We start from the raw sequence: 23,193 nt of genomic DNA on the forward strand, positions 1-23,193 counted from the left end.
GGTCCTATGAAGGGCCTCCAGCGAGAAGGGCAGCAGCCCCTCTTTTCTGCCCTCTCTACTGTCCAGAAGGTATGCTGACTGTCCTTATCTCAGTGCCTGAAACCTCCCTTTGTAGCCTACATGTCGTTAAACACAACCACTTCTGGTGGACGAGGTAGGTATGTGAGGAGTGAGCCGAAAACTCAAGGGAGCCCTGTGCTCCTTTCTGGAACTTTCTCGGTGCTGTCCCTTTCTCTCAGAGGCTGAGACATTCTTCAGATCAAGGCCACCTTGACCTCCCTTATCACAACTCTTTGCCTCTCACCTCAGAAAAGTTGCTGGACTCTGAGCCTCCCTCTAGGCTGTAGTCAGACAGAAAACCAAGGCCAAGGTAGTGCTCCCCATCCTGTTCCCCTTGTTTCAAGAATCCATGCTCCATGTTGTCCAACATGTGAAATGATGGGTTTCAAGTATTTCATGCAATTTGTAGTTTCCAGGTTATGCTGGAGGGAGGGTAATTCTGGTAAGTCCTCACTCATGGCTGGAAGAAGTCCTCCCCATGGATAGTCTCTGGTCCAGGAGAATCATAAGGCAACAGCCTTTGTACGCTAACTCAAGGATTTGGCAGAGACAAAAGCTGGAATGAGTCTCCAGGTGGGGAGAGGCTCCTCCAGCCTTCTCCTGCAGCCCCTTCTCACCACACTGCCTTCAAAGGTCAGCCCCAAAGCTCTTACTTGGTTCTCCTTAGCATTGGCAGGGTTAAGCTCCTGGTGAGCCATAAAGGAAAATAATTTCAGAAAAAATACAGACAGCCTTAAAATAGACAGATGTCCAAAATAAAGGTCTTAGACTATTCATTGACTTCTGTTGTGGCCCCAAAGAGCTGACAGAGCTTTCCTGGCCCTTTGTCTGGCTCACTTGCCTCTCAGCTCCTGGCTATATCCACACTATGCTTGCTTTCTTCTTCCCACCCAGCTCTTTCCTCCACAAAGAGAGTGCAGGTTGCACTCACTAGGTCAAAGTGACATTCTGTAGTTGATGGATCTAGAATCGTTTTCATGGACGCAATGAACCTTCTCTCCCCTTAGAAACCCACGCTCTAGCTCGGGAATGGTGTGGACCAGGTTCCTTTGTGAGTCGCTTAACCAATACTCACTGAGTGTCTAGCATCAGCAAGGCCCTGCCTTAGGAATAGGAGATACAGGGTCCACCTGTATCTGCTGCTTGATCCTTGCCCTCAGAGAGGTCACATTCTAGCTCTTACTCTTTCACTGGCTTATAATATAACATTAGAGGGCTGGGGATTTAGCTCAGTGGTTTTGCCGCCTGCTGCGCAAGTGCAAGGACCTGAGTTCAATCCCCGCTACCACCAAAAAAAAAAAAAAATTAGAAACTCAAGAACAACATTATCCAACAATAAGAAGTACACTAGTGAAGGAAGTAGTGCTTGTTTGCCAAGTACAGCAAAACACATAAGCTCATTACGATAAAAAATTAAAGCACAATCTTCATTTCTAGTGAGTTAACAATAGCATGAGCAACTCTGGTTATACAAATAATAACATTAGGTGATGGAGATACTTAAACAGTAAGAATATAGCACCATTCATCCAAAATGGTAGCAGGACTGAGGGTGTAGCTCGGTGGCCCAGCACTTGTTTGGCATGCACAAGGCCCTGGGTTCTAGCCCCAGCACTGAAAATAAAATAGAATAAAGTAAAATATTTCATAGAAAATGGTAGTAAATAGAGCTCAGATGATGGAAGTGATAGCCAGCATTCCTTGAGCATTTACCAAGTGCTCAGGGCTTCACATCAATGAATACTTCGAATCCTTACAACCTCTGGCTCTGTTCTCATCATCCCAGTTCTCCATGAGAGGAGTCTCAGGCATTGAGAAGACCACACAGGAAATGGAGAACTGGGGACCTGAATATCCAAGAAATCCTAATCACTACTATTATGTTATTTATCTGACATAAGCAACAGCAGCACTAGACTCTGAAAGCTCAACTCTAAAGAAGGTAGCCGCAAAGATCATAGATCAACTATGTTGGAATAGAAAACATTTGAGCCTCAGCCCTGTTAATATGCTTACAGACATAAACAGCTCTACTTCAAATGACCTCAGTAGACCACCTGTGAGCCCAGCAACCCAGGCAGAGAGATCACAGGCTTCCTATAAACCCCCAATACTCTTGCAAAAGAGGCTGGAGACTCCTGCTTCCTGGCCAATCTCGGAGCACCTGGCTTTTCAAAGCATTTAAGGAAGCCAGGGAGAGGTAAGGTCAGGGGGGCTCTCTACTATCTGTTCACTGCTACATCACCAAAAGGGTCCCCCACTGCTGGGAGTGATGCACTATGGATCACTATGGCCAGGCCTAGGCCTGGTGGAGGAGAGGACTATGTTCCTTCCCACCCATTCGCCAGAGAAACATCAAGCACTGTCTCCTGCAGACCCTAGCCATTCTCCCTGTTCCAATCAGGCCTCCCCTCTCAGTTCCCTTATCTACACTATAAATAAAGATGCTGAGGATGCAAGTCAAGGTTTTTGTCTCATCAGGACAAAGAGTTTCCACCTGGCCTCAGCTATGTACACTTTTCTGTCCTCTTTGTCTTCTTAAGTGTCTTAATCTCTCACCATTGTTTCTCACTCCCTGAAGCCTTCAGCCACATGGGTCATGGCACCCCACAATCCAGAGGACCAGATTTCTTTCTCTTCTCATATTGCTTAGTATCTTTGGTCTTTCTGAAACCATTCCTAAAATCTTCTCTCTTAACAAAGGATTTCAAATCAAATCATTTCTGCTTCTATTTCTCCCCTTGCTAAAATCATTTGACATATTTATTTATTCTTGTCTCACCATAACACATGCTAATCAGGGAAAATGGAGCAACAGTCCCCAAATCAAGAGTAAGAGTCACTTACTATTTACACTGAACTTACTTCCTGGGTTATCTAGTTATAATCAGACAAATATTACATTCCTTCCTGTGTTTCAGAGAGGCGGTTGTGCGTGAACACTGACAACAAGGGAGTTGAGAAATACATCTTAAAGGTCACTCTTTTGAGTCCTTCTTGGGCAGCGTAGTATGGGGCAGTAGGATGCAGAGGTCAGAGGGTCTCTGCTTTTACCCAGGTGGGATGTGTGAGCCCTCAGAGGGAGCTGCTTCAGACCGGATATGAAGGTGAGTGGTTGGGGACAGACATGATGGACAGAAGGAAGGACAAGGTAGGAACTGGATTTGTTATAAATCTGGAGCCTCCTAAGAGGATTCATAGCTTAAGCTGGAACACAGCAAATTGAGATTCTGTTTTGTGAACAAATCCAGAGAAAGGCAATGAGAGGATCTTACTCTAAATGCTGAGAACACGCTCCTGCTGTCAACTTCTTATCTAAAATTCCAGGAGGTGTGTCTTCTGAGGACAAGATTCCTCTGCCTAGGGAAAAGAATGTGTGACTGTGTCATTTTGGTGACCATTTCATGTACTCAGTTGCTGCGCCAGATTGTCCCCTCCTGTCCTGTGAGGCCTCAGTGGTGCTGCCCGAGTGTGGTTTTGTGGAGCGACATGGCCTTTGCTGCCAATAGAAAAATCTAGAACCATTTGTTTCCTACTGATTCTAGTAAGTGGAAAGCCAGGCATTTTTATGAGAAGAGTTACACATAATGACATTCACTCATTTTCCTACAAAGATGACCGCAACCGATAACAATCGGTGAAATACGCAGCCCAGGCCCTCCCTGTGCGTGTCACATGCCCAAACTCTAGCCTTTCAGGAGGGCTTCACTAGAAGCTTCCATGGTGCTCGTTTGCTTCTTTTAGAGTCCAAAGTCATGTTGGTAGGGTTTGGGGGACGCCAGACCGGCTTGGCACCAAAGCCACTTTGCAGAGGGCATGCTGAGCACGAGTCCATTCGGGAGCGAAGCCTCTCAGCCCAGTCCCGGCCTGACACTGGGCCTTGTGTGCTGCCCTCCCACTCTGAAGTGGGGGCTCCCCACAGAGGCAGTGCTGGGGGAGGGAGGCTGTGACGCGCGACCCTGTCTGCTGCAGTCTACAGGAAGGAGGCTTTTCCTCCGTGACCCTGTCTTAGCAAGAGGCCAGCCTCCTCATGGCCCATCTGAGACTGGTCGCCGCTGAACGGCACCGCCTTCTGAGTCCCCACCCAGCTCAGCCCTTGCTCTTTCCCTTTCTCTTCTCCCTTCCTTCTCTTTATTCTATATTCTCTCCCTCCCTCCCTCCCTCCCTCCCTCCCTCCTTTCCTTCTTTCTGCAGTACTGAGGATTGAACCCAGGCACACTTCACACTGACCTGCATCCCCAGCCCTTCATTTCTATCTAGAGACAGGGTCTTCTAAGTCACTAAGTTGCCTGGGCTGGGCTCAAACTTGTGATCCTCCTGCCTCAGCCTCTCAGAGTGCTGCAATCGCAGGCCTGCACCTCCATGCCCAGCCATCGCTCCTCTCTTGTTTCTCCCAGAGGTGTCTTAGTCCCCTCTTCTGTAGGGACTGCAATTGCTTCACACCATCACCTCTGAGAGTTCTTCTGCCCTTGTGGTTACCTAGCTTACAATTTTTTTTTTTTTTTGGTATCTGGGATCGAACTCGGGACCTTGCGCTTGCGAGGCAGGTGCCGGAACCACTGAGCTAAGTCCCTAGCCCAGCTTACAATTTTTTATTCTGCACTTCCTCTCAAATAACTGATGGGGTTCTGTCTCCTGCCTGATAAGCACCGTAACTTCTGAACTCACTTCTGGCACTCTGTCCTTCAAAAGTAGCAACCTAAAGCTACTGTCTTCCAGACCAACTTATATATTTAAACACTTAAACAAAAAAGTCAAGGTTTTGAGTAAACATCAACCAAAAAGATCGGCTCTCCCCTTATTTAAAATAAAACAGAAGACTTGGAATTGAAATTTAGAGTGAGGGATGGTGGTGCTCACCTGTAATCTCAGGGCTTGGGAGGCTGACACAGGAGGACTGGGAGTTGAAGGTCAGCCTGAGCTCCATAGCAGGACCCTGTCAAAAAAAGAAAGAAAGTACTTCCAACTTGTGAGACACTAGACTCGCATCATCATGCTGTAGCTTAGTTTTCCCATCTTACACTGTTGTGCACAGAGTTTAACCAATGAGCACCCAAAGCCCCCTCTTCTTCACAATGCCTCTTTGCTTCCTGGCTTATCTCTCTCCAGCCCAAGTCCCCCCTGCATCGTATTGCTGGTCAGTGGACCATCACTACCCTGTACCAGACAGCACTGGTTGGTCCATATACTGGGCAGGCAGTGTCTCGCCAGCTCCTGCAGACTTCTCTGGTTGGCATCACTGCTACCTGAGCCCTCCCTCTCAGGGGTGAGGCTGGAGGAATGAAGAGCATGGAAGGGCTGAACTGCTCCACCCTGCTGTGGAAACACGCCAAGGTGATCTTCTAAACAAGTGGACAGAACCTCCTGGGATTCTTCTGTCCCGAGAAACTCTTCTCCTCCTTTTCATCTTCCCCCACACTACAAAGCAGTAGATTCTGTGCCTCTCAATCAAGGCTAATTTATAGGAAGAAACTAAACAATGACCTGCTTTTAAGTGTCTTGATTTGTATAACAGGAAGGAGCCCATTCCAGTGTTTACTGAGCCTGTGCCTTATGCTAGGCACTGTGCTAGGTGCTAGAGAAGCAAGCCACCAAAAACAAAGTCATAGCAAAAAAGAGACACTCAACTGGCTCACCAAGGGATTGTGGGTAAGCTGCCACCTTCTGGGCCAGTGGGAGGCCCCAGTCATGTAGTAAACGATACGGCTCAGAATCACCGATGAAGAGAACAGTTTTAAAAGTAGCCAGAGGTAAGATGTGCAAACCCTCACACACACACACACTCTCAGGCACACACACACACACACACACACACACACACACACAGACAGTTGGGGAAAACGTTACAGTAAAAGGAGCAAAGATAATAATAACACCAGATGTTTCTTTGGAAAAAATTAAACCTGCAAGACAGAGCACAACATCTTTAAAATGCTAAGAGGAAAAAAGTCACCATCAACCTAGAATTCTTATTCCAGTCAATATCTCTTTCAAACACCAAGGAGAAATCAGATTTTTTTTTTCTCAGACTTATGAAAGCTGAGAGAATTCCTCCCTGGCAGACTTGCACTACAAGAAATGTTACAGGAAGTCCATCGTGCCGAAGCATAATGACACGAGATGGGAAATGAAGCTACCTGGGATATCAGCAGGCCTGGGATGGTCACTACATGGGTAAATATGACCAATATTTTGTTGGCACTTAAATTTCCTTTAAAAAATAATGAACTGAGCAGAGCAAAAATAGTAATGATGTCTTGTGCTGGACAGGATGTGGAGCACTGAAACTTTCATACACTGCTTATGGGAAAGTAAAACACTACAGCTACTTTGGAAAACAATTTGGTGGTTTTCTTAAATATGTACCTACCATGGGACCCCAGCATTTCTCTTTTTAATTTGCTTTATTAGTACACGTTCGCAATACATTCACTGTGGGTAGTTGGTACATATACATATCTCAACTTAATCCTTTTTACTTCCCCTTCTCTGGTCTCCCTCCTCTCTCTACTCATCCCTCAGTTCCCTTCCCATCTGCAAAAGGTCTACCTCCTTCCTATCATCTATCTTTTATTTTGCTCTTTCAATTATTCATACTTTGGGCCTCTCATAAAGAGAAACCATGTGATATTTAAACTTCCGTGTCTGATTTATTTCACTTAGAATTATGATGACACCAACATTTCAATGTTAAGCACTCTATTTACCCAAGAGAAGTGAAAACACATGTTTGCACAGAGACTTAAATACACACGTTCAGAAGACCTTTGTCTGGAATGGGCAAGAATTAGAATAATGGAAGCGTCCACGAACAGGTGAACAGTATGAACAGTATTGTGGGTGAACAAAGCTGAAATCTGGAACTTTAAAAAGGTAAACAGAGGCAGAGGGTGTAAACTCAGTGGTAGAGTGCTTGCCTGCACAAGGCCCTGGGTTTGATTCTTAGTACCATTTATTTAAAAACTTACAGATGATGTTAACAGATCTGAAGCAAAACTAATCAAGAAGAAAAACAGAAAGTAAATTAGGGCAAAATATACACGTAGCAGAAATAAAAAGATAATAAGAGAACATTATAAACAGCCTTGTGCCAATTTATCTTTTGGGGAAATTTGGATAAAATTACAATTTTTAAAGGCAACAAAACAGAATCAAGAAAAAAACCCTTAAATATTTCAACAATGTTTAAGGAAACAAAATCTGTAGTTGAAAATATTCCCACAAAGAAAACTCAGCTCATCTGATTTGAAAGGTAAACCCTAGCAAACATTCAAAGAACAGAACATCTGAAACTTTTACAAATAGTTCCAGAGAATAGGAAAGAGAAAACGCTCCACCCAATTCATTTTATGAAATTTGAATCTCTTTCATAACAAAATGAGACAAAAACATATGAAAAAGGAAAGATTACAAGCCAATCTTACCCATCAACATAGATGCAAAACTGTAGACTACATAATAGCAAATACAATCCTATGAAAACATTCTATATTATGCCAAGTTAGATTTATCTTTAGAATGCAAACTCGGTTTAACATTAAAAAATCTGTTAATGTAATTCATCTCATTAACAGATGAGAAAAGAAAAAGTATATAGTTACCTAAATAGGTACAAAAAAATTCAATATTCATTAATAATAAAAACCCTTTATGAACTAAGGCAAGATGGGAACTTTTATAAGGATATCTACTAATCAACATGTACTAAACAGAATTATATGTAAATATATTATAATAAACAAGATAAAAATGCCAGATGTCTCTGCTACCTTTCAGCAATGTGCCAGAGATCTTGAGTTCACAGTTAGAAAAGAAAAAGAAACAAAAAGTGTGAGAATCGGAAAGCAAGAAACAAAACTAAGCCAGGCATGGTGCCACACACCTGTAATCCTACCACTCAGGAGGCTGAGGCAGGAGGATCACCAAGAGCTCTAGGCCAGACTGAGCTACACAGTGAGTTTAAGGCCAGCCTGACTGCATAGCAAGAACTTGTCTAAAAATGAAAATGAAAAAAGGAAAGAAACTAAATATTTGCAAGTGATATGATCGAATGCATAGGAAACCCAGAATAATCAATGGGCAAGTTATTAGAATAAACATGAGAGCTCCATGCATGACTGAACCACTAAGATGTCCACGTGCATGTCTCCTTACTTTTAGGTTGGCACTTAACTTGGAAGCTTAAAAACAAGGAAAATTAACTTCCTGAAACACATGATTAGTGACAGAGTATGCCCCTGGAATAGTCAAACAGATGCACCTATGGCCAATAATTTTGGAGCAGAAAGTGCTGTGACTGGGTGGGTGACACCCATGGCATTGGGCCTGGGCCAGCTCTCCTGCATCTGCTCCCGTCGCCCGCTCCCCAGCCCGTGTGCTCCCCTCCACCCTCCCTGGCATGCTCCAGCTTGTGTTGTTCCCTCTGCACCTAGCTTTTACCTCTCACTGACCCATGCCTTCCTGCTGCTATTACTTGGCCGCAACACCATGCTCCTGAGGGGAGCCTTCCCTGACGCACACCACACAGGTCCCTCATTCTCGGTTTCTGTGTCACCCTCCCCACACATCATCCCTCCATTTGTGCAGTGTCTGGTGTCCTCGGTAGACTGTCAGTCAACTCCTTGAGGTCAGGAACTGGGCCCTATTCTCCACTGTCTCTTCAGCACCCGACAGTGGGCCTGATAAGTGTTAGATGCTACGGTCTGAATATCTGTGTCCCCCTCCAAACTCGCATGGTGAAATCCTTCCTCCTGAGGTGATGGTATTAGGAAGTGGGGACTTAGGGGGCCAGTTAGATCAGGGCAGCAGAGCCTTCATGAGTAGGATTAATGCCTTCATAAAAGAGGCCCATGGAGGGCTCCTTCCTCCCTTCTGCCACATCTTTGGTGAGAAGCTGGTTGTCTCACTCGTTTTCTTGTTGCTGGGAAGAATATCCAACACTCTCAACTTAAAGGAAGTTTGTTTTGACTTACAGTTTATAAACGAGTCAGTCCATAGTCAGCTGGCTCCAAGGTAGGAAGGGAAGAATGGAAGAGTCTGGCAGAAAAAAAGCTGCTCACATCATCGCGGCCAGGAAGCAGAGAGAGAAGGGAGGGGCCAGGGAGGCAGATGCACCATTCCAGGCCATGCCCCATGACTGCCTCTTCCGGCCAGGCCCCACCTCCTCACAGCACATATAGCTATGGATCTGTCTGTGGATTACACCACTGATGAGTACAGCACCCTCATGATCCAAACTTCTGAACCCATGATGTTTTGGGGAGGCGTTGTAGGTCTATGATCCAGGAAATGGGACCTCACTGGACACCAAATCCACTGGTGCCTTGATCTGGACTTCCCAGCATCCAGAACTGTGAGCAATAAATCTCTGTTGTTTATGGGCTACCAGGTGTAGTAGTTTGTTCCAGCAGCCAAAAAAACCAGAGACACCAGGTGTTTAATATGTGAGAAAAGAAGGAAGATGGGAAGGAGGCAAGGAAAATGCTTGCCTTTCTGCACTTATTCTATGGAAGGAGAACTTACATGGTGGTGGAGTGAGGATGAAGGTCGACTTCGTTTTCTGGGGAAATATCCCCACCTGATGATGCATTATTATTTTTAAAGTCCATTTTGCCCAGATGCAGCTTCCCAACCACAGACAGAATAGGTTCTTCTTTGGGACTTATGATACCTAATCAGTTATTGCTGGTGAATAACACTGCTGGAAAAATATCAGTAGTTTTTTTTCAATCCCCATATAAAACCTCTCAGTGGTTGGTAATTACACCTTGGCATCCTTCATCAAGCAGAAATTTTATTATAGTTAGTGGAGGCCATTTGGTAAAAGAGTACAGAGTGTTAAAAGGAGGAAAATTTATTTGGCCAATTAAATTTAGTAGAGTTTATTTGAGCAAAGCAAAACAAAAAAAGAATTTTAGAATCAGGCAGCTCCTAGACCAGATCAGATTCTGGGAAATCCAACCAAATATGTGACCTGACAACATTTATGGAAAACAGAAGTTAAAAAAAAGAAAGAAAGAAAGAAAGGAAAAGAAAACAGAAGTGAGGTAGAGATACAACTTAATTGGTTATAGCTTAATTAGCTAATTGATTACAGAGCCTCTGCAATTAACTAGAGCTCAGCTACTGTGATTAAATTCCATATTGGTTTGGTGTGTTGGACTTGGTGCAGGAACCTATTCCAAATCAATGGCTCCTAAAACATTGTGTTTAATTGAAGGATTGAAGTCTTAGTTACAAGACTCTACCTTCAGGACCATCATTTTAAATGGGAGTGTCCTATAGACCTTGTGTTTCAAGGACTAAAAATGAAAACGTTCAACTGAAATTGTTTTTCCAAACTCCAAAGCCTTATACAAAAAAAATCACCTGTATAAGACTTTTCTCTTTGGCTTAATGAGGAAGCAGTCATCATAATTCAAGATTGTAGGAAATTGCTGGGTGATAAAATACAACATAAATGTGTTACTAAATAAATAAGTCCTAGGACCAAAATAAATTCTACTTGACAAGGTTACATTCTCAGAGTGTAACGTTGACCTTAGATTCACCTAAATTTTCAGAGGCACAGGATTTTTGGTTTTTAAATCATTCCATGTGATGCATTTGCCGATGGACCCTTGAGTCAGCTCTTTCCTAGAATGGCAGACACCGAAATAACTGTACTGTGGAGAGTTCAGAACACGCTTCCTAGCCCATCTCCCTGGAGTTTCACTGGGTATCAGGCCAAAGAGCCAAGGAAATCTCTGAGGACTGGGAGGAAGTAGAGGGGGCAGAAAGTCATCTGTACCACACCTCTCTGCTGGTCACCAAGACCGCTGTCGGCTCTCTGGCGACATCTGCAGGCGAACGAGAGAAAGCGATCTGAACGTTTTAGGGGGAAACCGCAGTTCCTAAAGCTAACTCTATCATGTATACAATCACCTGGGGACGTTCTCATTCAGTAGGTCTGGGGCGGGACCAGGCTTCTGCATTCCTAGCAAGCTCTCAGAGGGCTGCAGGGCTGCGTCCCCAACCACGTGCTGAGTGTCAAGGCTTGAAGGGACTTCAGAGGTGGAGAGGCTATTAGACGTCATCTTGCTCAACCTCCTTAGTTTAAGGTGAGGAGACTGAACGGAGAGAGGAGGCAAGAACCCTCACGTGTGTATGTAATGGAAGTTGGTCCGTTTCCTAAGCCCATTTTCTTGTCTGTAATATCAAATTCTGTGTGTTCAGAAAGGCTTTCAAGGGGCAGCTGAATATGCTGTCTTGGGAGGTCACTTTAATAAAAGGATTATTTTGGGCTGAAAGCAATGGAGAAGAAACAAATATAAGAAAAGCTCTCTGCCTTCTCCTATGTCTAAAAGTAGGATGTAACTTGCAAAGGTGTCCCTCCCCTCTTTACCAGGAAGGACCAAGTTGGTCACCAGAGATGGCTCGAGGCTCTTATCAGCCCAGAGACCACACCAAGGAGACCTCTGTAACAAACCTTACTTCCTAGTCTTTATCTCCCATTGGGTTCCCACGTTTCCCTCCCCACACCCTGGTGCTCCTAGAGACTCAAAGTTTGATTGTTTTGCTTGTCACTGCTCTAAAAATGTGTGTTTTTTGTTGAAGATGTTAATAAGCAATATTCCAAGCTACCTCTTTGAGGGTTATTCTTTCCCTGGATTTTCTCTGCCTGTGTGAGACATACATGGTAATACACTTCCACTTGTTCTCTTGTCAGCCTCTTTTCTAACAGGGGTCCCAGAAATTATTCTTCTCCTACACTTTCCAGCTCTAATATTTAATGGTAGCATCACTTGCCCAGGGCTACACTGCTAAACAGAGTAGGTTATACCTTATCTTTGCCTCTTTGAGAGATTAAGTTGGATGGCACAGGCCACCAAAGTTTAATTTGATGTCCAAAACCCTTGGACAGGAGAACGGGCTGTTTTGTATGAATAATATCTTTCCCTGCCTTTGACAAACTGCTGGCTGGGGAAGTAATTGGTTTTAGATGTGGTAAAAGATGCTCATGGTTTCCAAACAAAATTGATATTTTCCAGATGGATGGAGCAAGATATAGATTTCTTGGGGAGAGGTGAATGGGTATCCAGGTTAGGAATAACAGTAAATCCTTCTTACTATTATCTCTGGATGTAAAACAACAATAAAAAGCCAACCCTCAAAACAGACTGCTCCAGCCTGTCACCCTCCATGTGACCCTCACCCACTCCCTAGGGTATCTACTTCCCTGGTCCTCTGCAACTCCTTCCTCCCAAGGTCACCATAGCTCCCAGTAGCCATGCTATGGGGGAAACAAATAAAACTATTGATTTTTAATTCAAGGACATTTAGAGACAAATTCAGCTAACCCTCAACTATATTAGGTGTAATTGTTCCAAGCTTTGGAATGGTTTACCTTAAAAACAAAATAGCTGACACCACACTTTGTAATCCAGGGACTTTGATCAGATCACCCCCAAACCACAATTAATTGGCAGAATATAGAAAACAAGCACTGACTCATGGAATTCATTAGCATTACCATTTAAAGAAATGGTTAAGCTTATAGGAAGTTAGAAATGCAAAAATTGACAGTTGTGTGTATAATTTGGCATGCAGTAGTGGAAAATTCCCTGAGGTGGGGAGCAGAAGATAAGAGTTTTATCCCTGTATCTGCCCTTTACCGGATGTGTGTCCTTGGACTAACTAGCTCTCCGGGACTCAGGTTCCTCCATTTGTGAGGTGGTGGAGGACTGCACTAGATCTTCTCTCAGTTCCCTCCAGCTTCAGCATTCTGTCACCTGCACATCCTAAGAGAAAACTTAGAATCGCTACCGTAGAAAAAGGTCGTAGCAGACCTTTCCTGCACCTTCGTGTCACATGGGGAGATGTCCTTTCCGTTCAGGCACATCTGTGGGGCCTGCATACTCATTTGCTACCGGTCCTCTGGCCCTGTGCCCCATTCTCCTTTGTTCCCATACACAGCAGCCCAACACTGGGTGCACTGCAGGCCTTGCTAACTGATGAGTGAATGAAAAAACATCAGTCTTCCATTTATGAGGTGTGACCGAAGAATATGTTGAATGTTTTAGTTTTTAGAAATTGTATTAGTAAAATTAGTAAAATTATTTCTATTGTTAGAAATTTTATTAATAAAAGACACACTGCCATTAATGTCCCTCAGAATACTCCCATCCGATTTGAGCACACACAGCCCACTGCTCTTGCCATGGTCTGAAGCAGTTCTGAAAGTCCTCTTTCATGAATGGCTTTAGTTGCGCTGCCATGGCTGCCTTGATGTCCTCAATTGATTTAAAATGTTTGTTTCATGGTCATTCTGACGGGGGAAGACCCAGAAGTCTCTCAGTGTCAGATCCAGTGAATAAAGTGGACAAGGTCATCCACACAATATTTAATTCCACACAAATTTCTGTAAACAGTTGATCACAGAGAGACGTTAAAAAATATGATTGTGGGCCGGGGATTTAGCTCAGTGGTGCCTCTGCCTGCCTCACAAGCACAAGGTCCTGAGTTCAAACCCTGGTACCAAAAGAAAGAAGATTGTTTAAATTTTAAAAATGTATTACAGGCAGCTTGAAACTAAGCAGCTATCCCGGGCCCCGCCCACGCCACGGTGAGGTCCGCTTAAGGCCCAGTCTGAGTGTATCCCCCACCCCCCCAACCCCGTGTGCCTCTGGCCTTCTGGCTTTTCTGCTACCTGGTCCCACACTACAGAGGCACAGGAGATTATAAAGACCCTTGTCTTGAGCGCCACAAGATAGAGCAGAAGTTAGCAACAGAAAGAGGGCTTCTCAGGCTCCTTGATGAACACTGAAGCTCAGCAGAAAAGTAAAGAGAATCTCTACAATAAAGGCACATCAGACCACTGTACTTGGTCTGCTGCTGCCTTGCTGAGGCTCATTGACTTGTATGTGCACATGGATTCCTATGTTGCCTACTGTGACAGCAGAGACATACCCTGAAGGAGGCCCATAATTTCTAGTGCTATTTGCAAAAAAGAAAAAAAAATTTTTTTTCTCCTATTTTCAATTCTTAATTTTTACTTTCTCTCTACTCTTCAAAGTTTCACTTTTCTTTCATCTTTTTTTTCCCTCTCTTGCACTCATTCTCTTGCTGTCCCACATTGCTCCTCATCTCCCCATTTGTTCCTTTCTGAACTGAATTCGGAATTCTCCCTGATTGTTTTATTCTTCTCTTTTTCCTTCTCTTGATTATCATTAGGTTTAAAGGAAAGTAAATTTGGTATCTAGCCTCCCTGTTGCTGTTAGGTGATTCTATTCACATCTTTGTTCTTTCATTCTGCCTTTTTCTCTTGCCTTTAACAACTTCTTAGAGTTTGTGTGATCTTTCTGTGTCTTCTGGCCTCACCGCTAATCTCACCTGATCTTTCTACCTGTCCCTCCCTCCCCAACTCCTTTTAACTCCCCACCCCAAAGGGGAAAGATGGTATATTGAAGAGCTTATTCATTATAAACTTATGTTAGGTTGGTCCTCGGTTTTAATTTAACTCACATAGTTAAAATTGATAGATTAATAACTACCACAAATTGTCATTTTCTAAGCTATGCTTGATGCTGTGGTATTGCTGTCTATGTCTTTTGGGCTAACATGTTGTGATTGATCTAATTAGTTTTCCTTCCTGGTATAAGGAAAATGAAATAGCCTCAGAGTCATTTTCCTACCTGGTATAAGGAAAATAAAATAGCAAAACACAAGCTATACCTAGAAGACACCTCTGAAAAGCAATCATTCCACAAGGGTTCTAAACACAAGCAATAAAGATACCTACATTAAGCAATTTTGAAATATCAACCCAGGAATTAAACCAAGGACAGTACCAAAAACAAAAATGAGAAGACACTTAAGTAAGGCACAAACACAGGCTTCCATACCACAAAAAGGAAATTCTGGGGAAAATGAGGTGGAAAAGTCTGACAAGCAACCACTTGGACACCCTGAACTGATAGCACAGGAAGTAACAAAGCAGATGCATGAGGTTCTAGAAAAATTCAAAGCAGAAATAATCTCCCAAATAAATACAGACATGGTGAGCAGAATGAAAGACATGATTAGAAGCTCTAGAGCAGAAACAGATAAGAAAATAGATAAGATCAGAAACATGCTGGAAGCCATGAATGCCCAGGATAAGAAAGAAATGGAATCCATGAAACAGATTCAAACAGATATTCAAGAGATTAAAAACTCCATTGAAAGCATGCAGAGCAGACTAAGAGAATCTGAAGACAGAATATCAGATATAGAAGACAGGATTTCGGTTAAGGACCATGAAAACAGAGATTTCTTAAAGATAGTAAGGGACCATGAAAAATCAATCCAACAGCTGCTAGATGATGCAAAGAAGAATAACATAAGACTCATAGGAGTCCATGAAAAAACAGGAGAAAGTACAATTGACATAAAAAACTGTTCACAGAAGTAATAGTAGAAAACTTCCCAGACAGAGGTGGAGAATTGGATGTACAGATAAGTGAGGCACATAGAACTCCAACCAGCCATGACCAAGAAAAATCTACACCTAGACATATAATAGTCAAGATCCCAGAAACCCAACAAAAGAACAAAATTCTACAGGCAGTTAGAGAAAGTAAACAAATCACCTACAAAGGAAAGCCAATCAGAATCACGGCAGATTTCTCAACACAAACCCTCAAATCAAGGAGAGCCTGGAGTGAAGTATTTCAAGCCCTAAAAGAAAATAACTTCCAACCTAGACTGTTGTATCCAGCAAAATTATCTTTCAAAATTGATGGGGAAATTAGATACTTTCACGAAAAAGAAAACCTGAGAAACTTCATGAGCACCAAACCAACATTCCAAACAATTTTAAGCAATATCCTAGTAAAAGACAATGAAGGTCACAACTTCATGAGCCCCAGCAGAGAGAAGGCAGCACTCAAGGTAAGACACTAAAGTGAAAGGGGGGGAAAATAAGAAATAAAAGAGCCAACAACAGTAAAACATCATGACAAGCATGAGTCAATATCTGTCAATTATAACTATCAGTGTTAATGGCCTCAATTCACCAATCAAAAGAAATAGACTGACAGAATGGATTAGGAAGCAAAACCCAGCAATATGCTGTATAGAAGAAACTCACCTAACTCAAAAGGAAATCTGTAGACTGAAAGTAAAAGGATGGAAAACAGTTCTCCATGCAACAGGAACCCAGAATAAAGCAGGCGTAGCAATCTTATTTGCAGACAAAGTAGATTTCAAACCAAAACTAATTAAGAGAGTCAAAGATGGTCACTACATCCTTGTGAAAGGAACAATCCAAGAGGAAGAGATGACAATCCTAAATATATATACACCAAATACGAATGCCCCCAACTATACAAAACAAATATTAATGGACATGAAAAACCAAATAAGCACTAATACAATTGTAGTGGGGGACCTCAACACCCCTCTATCACAAATAGACAGATCAACTAGAAAAAAAATTAACAATGAAATTCTAGAACTGAACCAAGCTATTGAACAAATGGACTTAATAGATGTTTACAGAGTGTTCCATCCCACAAAATCAGAATACACATTCTTTTCAGCTGCACATGGGTCATTCTCCAAAACAGATCACATGCTAGCTCATAGGACATATCCAAGTAAATGTAAAAGAATCGAAGTTATCCCCTGCATATTCTCAGACCATAGTGCAATAAAATTGGAGATCAATAACATAAGAAACCGCAAAACTCCCACAAATACATGGAAACTTAACAGCACCCTCCTGAACAACCAGTGAGTGACAGAGGAAATTAAAGAAGAAATTAGACAGTTTCTACAAGTAAATGATAATGCCAGTACAACATACAGCAATCTGTGGGACACAATGAAAGCAGTTCTATGCAGGAAATTCATAGCAGTGAATGCCCATACTAGGACAACAGAGAGAACTCAGTTAAATAACCTAATGCAGAACCTCAAGCTCCTAGAAAAGGAAGAGCATAACAAACCCAAAGCTCGTACAAGAAAGGAAATTATAAAGATCCAAGCAGAAATCAATGCAATGGAGACTAAGAGAATGATACAAAAAAATCAATGAATCAAAGAGTTGGTTTTTTGAAAGAATAAATAAAATCGATAAACCCTTAGCCAACCTTATCAAAAAAAGGAAAGAAAAGACTCAAATCCATGCAATTAAGAATGAAAAAGGTGAAGCCACAACAAATCCAGCGGAAATTCAGAGAATCATCAATACCTACTTTGAGAACCTGTACTCTAATAAAATGGAAAACACAGAAGAAATGGACAGATTCCTAGATACATACAAATTGCCAAATTTAAATGAAGAAGATATAGAAATTCTAAACACCTCAATAACAATGAGTGAAATTGAAAATGTAATAAAAAACTTACCAACAAAGAAAAGCCCAGGTCCTGATGGCTTCACTGCTGAATTCTACAAGACATTTAAAGAAGAACTATCGCCATTACTCTTTAAACTCATCAAGGAAATTGAAAGGGAAACAAGGCTTCCAAATTCATTCCTGGAAGCAAGTGTTACTTTGATCCCCAAACCAGGGAAAGACTCGACCCAAAAAGAGAACTACAGACCAATCTCCCTAATGAACATAGATGCAAAAAATCCTCAAGAAGATACTGGCAAACAGAATACAGAGGGTCATCAAGAAGATCATACACCCTGACCAAGTTGGATTTATCCCAGGGATGCAAGGATGGTTCAACATCCATAAATCAATAAATGTAATACACTATATTAACAGAGTCAAGGACAAAAACCACATGATCATCTCAATAGATGCAGAAAAAGCATTTGACAAAATCCAACACCCATTCATGATAAAAACACTACAGAAAATTGGACTAGAAGGGCTTTATCTCAACCGGATTAAGGCTATCTATGAAAAACCAACAGCCAACATCATACTAAATGGTCAAAAACTGAAAACTTTTATGCTAAAATCAGGAACAAGACAAGGATGCCCACTATCACCACTCCTCTTCAATATTGTTCTGGAAACATTAGCCATAGCAATTAGAAAAGAGAAAGAAATAAAAGGAATAAAGATAGGAAAGGAAGAAGTGAAACTGTCATTATTTGCTGATGATATGATACTTTACATAGAAGACCCAAAAAACTCAGTCAAAAGTCTGCTAGACCTAATTGACAGATTCAGTAGAGTAGCTGGATACAAGGTCGACACTCAAAAAACAATAGCCTTCTTATACACAAATAGCAGACCCATTGAGAGAGAAATTCGGGAAATAATTCCTTTTACAATAGCCTCTAAAAAAATGAAGTATCTAGGAATCAACCTAACAAAGGAAGCAAAAGGCCTCTACACTGAAAACTACAGCTCTCTGAAAAAGGAGATCGAAGAGGATATAAGAAAATGGAAAGATATCCCTTGTTCCTGGGTAGGAAGAACCAATATAGTGAAAATGGCTGTACTTCCAAAACTGCTATATAGATTCAATGCAATGCCGATTGAAATTCCAACAATATAGTTCACAGAACTAGAGAAAATAATCCAAAAATTCATTTGGAAGCAGAAGAAACCTAGAATAGCAAAAGTAATTCTAGGCAACAGAGACATGGCTGGGGGTACCATAATCCCCAACTTGAAACTATACTACAAAGCTACTGTGATAAAAACAGCATGGTACTGGCAAAGAAACAGACCTGAAGATCAGTGGAATAGATTAGAAGATGCAGAAACAACTCCAGGCATACTCAGCCACCTCATCTTTGACAAAGGAGCCAACCACCTTCATTGGAGGAAAGATAGCCTATTTAATAAATGGTGTTGGAAAAACTGGATTTCAACCTGCCAAAGATTAAAACTAGACCCATATCTATCACCATACACTAAACTAAGATCGAAGTGGGTTAAAAATGTAAATATTAAGACAGAAACACTAAACTTGCTGGAAGGTAAGTTAGGTAGAACTCTTGAAGACATTGGCATACGAAAAGACTTTATGAACAAAACCTCAATAGCACGGGAACTAGCACAAAGAATCAACAACTGGGATCTCATCTTCTTAAAAAGCTTCTTCAATGAAAGAGAAACTACCAACAGAGCTAAGAGACAATCTACAATGTGGGAAGAAATTTTTAGCCGCTGTACCTCAGACAAAGGTCTACTATCTAGAATATATAAAGAACTGAAAAAAATCAGACCCTCCAAATTCAAAGACCCAATTCAAAAATGGGCATCTGAAATGAACAGACATTTCTCAGACAAAGAAGTAAAAACAGCAATTAAATACCTGAAAAAATGTTCAATATCACTGGTCATTCGAGAGATGTAAATGAAAACAACACTGAGATTCCACCTCACCCCACAAAGATTGGCTGCTATCAAGAAATCAACAAGTAACAAATGCTGGCGGGGGTGCGGAGAGAAAGGAACCCTTCTTCATAGTTGGTGGGAATGTAGACTGGTGCAACCACTGTGGAAATCAGTATGGAGATACCTCAAAAAACTAGGACTACAGGTCCCATTTGACCCAGCTATTCCCCTACTGGGAATCTTAAAAGAATCATACCACAGCAATATGTGTGCACCTATGTTTATAGTGGCACAGTTTGTAATAGCTAAAGCTTGGAAACAGCCCAAGTGCCCATCGACTGGAAACTGGATAAAGAAGATGTGGTTTTTCTATAAAATGGAGTACTACCCAGCCATAAAGAATGAGAAACTAGAGACATTTATAGCTAAATGGATGCATATTGAGGCCACACTCTTAAGTGAAATAAATAGGACACACGTGTAAATACCGAATAGTTTCTCTAGTGTGAGAAATTGAAAGTGTAAATAAGGATGAAAATGATTAAAATGAATAATTGATCATTTGAAATAAGAAAAGGTCCAAGGGTTAGGGGATGGTGGGAGGGGAAGGGGAAAGGGAAGAAGGGAAAGGAAAAATTATGAGAAAGAAAAAAAAATGGAATCAAACTCTGCATAAATAGGGAAGGGTGGAGGGGGTAAAGGGTGCACAGGTAATGGGAGAAAAAATAAAAACTAAGCTACATCATGTTCTGGTACAAACACCCAATGATAAATGTAAATGTATTTATACCTAAAATGTACCAATAAATATATATATAAATTTTAAAAAATGTATTACAGTAAATGACACACTGCTATTAATCCCCTCAAAATACTGAAAACATCCTCTCTTGCTTTGAACGTATCTATCCCATTGTTGTTGGCAATGTGTCTTTTATAGTAATAAGTTTCTTTAAAATTTAATTATTCATGTATTTTTCTATTACTTCTTGTAGAAATCCTAAAGTTTTGGCAAGGTTTAAGAACACAGTGCCCTAGATTGTACTTCCAGTTACAAGCCTATTATCTCCTCTTACAAGCCAAATCTCAAACAAGATGATCTGCTGACTCTGTTTCTTCACTTCCATTTCCCCTCAATACGTTCCCGTCCATCTGCCCTTTTAGGGCCACAGACATAATGCAAAACTTGTCACTGAGTTCTACATTGGAAAATAAATGGGCCTTTGGAATTTCATATATCTGATCTGCCACGAGGGTTCAACTCTTTTGTCCGCCTTCTGTTTCTTGCCAGGGCTGTGTTCATACCACTTTCTTCCGGTTTTTCCCTGACTCCTACAGTTGCTCATCCTCGGCATCACCTGCATCTCCGCCTCTCCTGCCATTATGTGCTGGGGCACCTCAAGATCCAGCTCACCTAGCACTCTTCGGCCTAAGTCACACATCTACATGCACTGATCCCCAAATGATCAACTCCAGACCAGACGTCTCTGCAGCCAGCTCCTGTCTCCAAGGGTCCACATCATCACCTAGACAGCACAAATGCCCGTCCAGTGCAACATGGCTAGCCCACTGGCAGTGAAACAGACGACTTGATTAAAAATCAGGCAAAAGATCTGAGCAGGCATTTCAGCCAAGAAGATATATGTATGTCAAGTAAGTGCCCAAGAAGATACAAAGCGGTGCTAAAACCATAGCACACACCCAGTAGAATGGCCAAAATTAAAAAGAAAAACAACAAAACATAAAAATCTGACAGCACCACATAGTCATGGAGATACAGAGCAACTGGAACTCTTAGCCCTTGCTGGTGGGACTATAAAATGACATTTTGGGAAATGGTTGATCTGTTTTTTAATAGTTAAACATAAATCTATACAAACCAGCACCCTGATTCTGGCCCTTTACACTAGAGAGGAAAAAACCTAGGCTGACATCAAATGCCTGTACCTGAAGCTTTATCACAGGATTACTCATAAATGCTAATAACTGGAAGTAGCCCAGACATCCTTGAGTGGAGTGGATAAATGAACTGTGGTGCATTCACACTGCATAATACTTCTTAGGAACAAATATTAATGAACTCCGGATGCACAACACCACCGATGAATCTCAAATGCATTTGGCTAAGTGAAAGAGGCCAGGCTCTAAAGATTCTGTGCTGTAAGAGTCCATTTAAAAGGAATTCTTGAAAACATAAAAGTACAGAATAAGCCAAGACTATATCCATGTTTGCCAGGCTTTAGGAGTAAGGAGATTTTATTTCTTTTGTTTTTTTTGGTACCGGGGATCGAACTCGGGTCCTTGCACTTGCGCAGAAGGAGATTTTATTTCAATGAGCAGCAAGAGACAATTTAGGGGAGATGAATTTTTTGTTTCCTGATAGTGATGGTGATGGTTATGTGAATCTATGCATTTATCAAAATACATAGAAATGTATCCTCAAAAAAATCCTTAAATTTTATTGTAGATGAGTTTTAAAAATTAAGGCACAAGTGCCCAACCCTGAATCTGGGGTCTCCCTTTCCCATTACCACCGCCACAGCATGGTCTCCGTCTGGGGTCTCCAGTTCCATGGGTGTCGCACCACTGTCCTGCTCATCCGAGTATTACCCTCTCTGCAGCTCTCTGCCTCATTTAGTTAGACCTTCTCAGCAGCCCTGGCCACCATTTCTGCAAGACACTTCCATACCTTTCAATTCCCACCGTATCTACTCTTGCCTGCTTCCAATCAGCAGCTAGAGAGAAATTTATGAAACACAAACTTGGCCATTGCATTCCCTTGCTGAAAACCTTTCAGCAAATTTCCACTGATCTTAGGATGAAATTCAGAATCTGTAAGGTCTGGCCCCTGCTCCTCCCTCTCTGGTCTCATCAGGTGCATATCCTCCCTTCCCCCTCTGCACTCCTGCCCAGAGGCCTTTGTTTCCCCAGAGAAATCAAGGTCAGGCTCCATTGAGTGTCTGTCTTTGACATATTCTTCTTTTGGTTCAGTAGGTCTCCCATCTACCACCCTGTTAACAGTGACCACCATTGGCATACAAATTTCAGCTCAAATGTTCCTTCCTTCCTGAAGATTTCTGAGATTTCCCCAGACTAGGACAGGGAACTTTGAATAGTTTTCATGTTACCCTGGAATTTTTCTGCAGAGCGCTTACCTCAATTTGTAACAAGAATGAAAACTTCCTGTCTTCCTAGGAAAGTAGCTCCCAAATTGTGGCCTCTGGACTAACAGCATTAGCATCCCATGGGAATTTCTTAGGATCGCACATTTGCAGATCCTGAGACACTGTAATGCTGTTTTGTCAATTTAACCAGCTGGGGAGCCACCTAGGGGATTAGTAGAGTGCACTTCTGGGTGGGTCATGGAGGTACGACCTTGGGCAGTATGCCTGATCCTTGGCCCCTTCCTCTCTGGTGCTGTTCCCCTGCTCTCCTTCTCAGGTGCCACGAACTCAGCAGCTTTGCTCTGCCATGCCCTTCCGCCATGATGTTTCTGCCTAGGAGCTGGATGGCCATGGAATGAATCTTCTAAAACTGTAATCCAGAATAGAGTGGAAGCTCTTGGTACTTTCTATGGAAATCTGGTAACACTAAAGCCAAAGGAAAGATAAGATTGCCTTGGGAGAGAATACAGAATAAAATATAAAATGATCTAAGGCATAAAGCCAAATATTTGATTTGAAATAACATTTTGGCTTTGTTTAAAAACCTGTCTAAAACCAGACACAGCTGTAGTCCCAGGTACTCAGGAGGCTGAGGTAGGAAGACTGATTGAGCCTAGGAGTTTGAGACCCTTTGGGCAACCTAGTGAGACCCGATCTTTACAAGGGCTGGGGGGTGAATCACTTCTTGCCTATACCTA

Source organism: Heterocephalus glaber, unplaced genomic scaffold (assembly GCF_053883595.1).
Source record: "Heterocephalus glaber isolate CG9 unplaced genomic scaffold, H.glaber_assembly_v1.0 deba00001460, whole genome shotgun sequence".
NCBI lineage: Eukaryota > Metazoa > Chordata > Mammalia > Rodentia > Bathyergidae > Heterocephalus > Heterocephalus glaber.